Here is a 1,161-nt window from a genome sequence, read left to right on the forward strand (position 1 = left end):
CGGACATCTTCAATTTCCAATTGTTTTAGTTTATTATTCTATAAAGATCAATAAAATTTTTTTTTGTTGGGTAAAAAAACTTGAAAATTTAATAGATGGCTCATAATATAATGTTTCAAAGACAGATGAAAAATATTGAAAATCCATGGCATAGGTGCAAATAGGGGTGGGCTTTAGGGGGTAAGCCCCCCAAAAATGTCTATAACCCTCCCAAACATTTCCTACATTTTGTTTTAAGCTTATTCAATATTATCAAAGTAAGGCCCTATTAGCCCCCCCCCCCCCAAATCTCAAACGCTATTTGCGCCTATGATCTAGACATATTTCAATGCAACACTTTTATTTAGTTACGGTTTGATTTATTGATTTCTGTTGCATTTGAACCTTATAAATTATTCCTTCTAAGGTTTTTTTTTTATTTTACTGCTTGCCCCATGTTGTACTGAATTTCAACAACATGGGGCATTAGTGTTCTTCTTATGAAAAACCTATTTTATCTATTACATAAACAAACTTGGGGCAGTATGTTAAATTTTTAAAAAATACTATATAATTTTCTGAATTTAACAAATATAATTTGTACCTGTTATATATATTATTTACATATATATATATATATGAATGTATGTGTCAGTGTGTGTGTCCATGTTACCATGGCAACCAATTATATATTATTTTGAAATTTCTGATGGAATGTTTTGTATATAAATGGTTGCCATGGTGATCTGTAAAACATATTATTCATATAGAGTTGGCAATTTTAATGGGCAACGAAGTGAACGGGATCAGATATTTTTATATACATAGATAGATTATACCTCTGAGCAGTGGATAGACTAATTTAAAAAGGGAGAGGACCAACCCCGGGAGGTGCTCAAACAGGGATTTTGATATTTCATATGGACATTTTTGTTTATAAATGGTTGCCATAGGTTTTGAAGCTATTATAATAATAATTATTGGTTGCCGGGAAACGAAGTGCACGGGATCAGCCAGTTAACATATAAAAAAATAAAAACATTTTTGTTGACCAATTAAATAAGTATTATAATAAAAATAAAAAAAAATAATAACATTCTTGTCAGGTATTAAATAATATGTAGGTAAATTTCTTGTTTACCAATTAAATAAGTACGTATTATAATATGTAAATAACACTAA

This window comes from Acyrthosiphon pisum, chromosome X (genome assembly GCF_005508785.2).
Source record: "Acyrthosiphon pisum isolate AL4f chromosome X, pea_aphid_22Mar2018_4r6ur, whole genome shotgun sequence".
Taxonomy (NCBI): Eukaryota; Metazoa; Arthropoda; class Insecta; order Hemiptera; family Aphididae; genus Acyrthosiphon; species Acyrthosiphon pisum.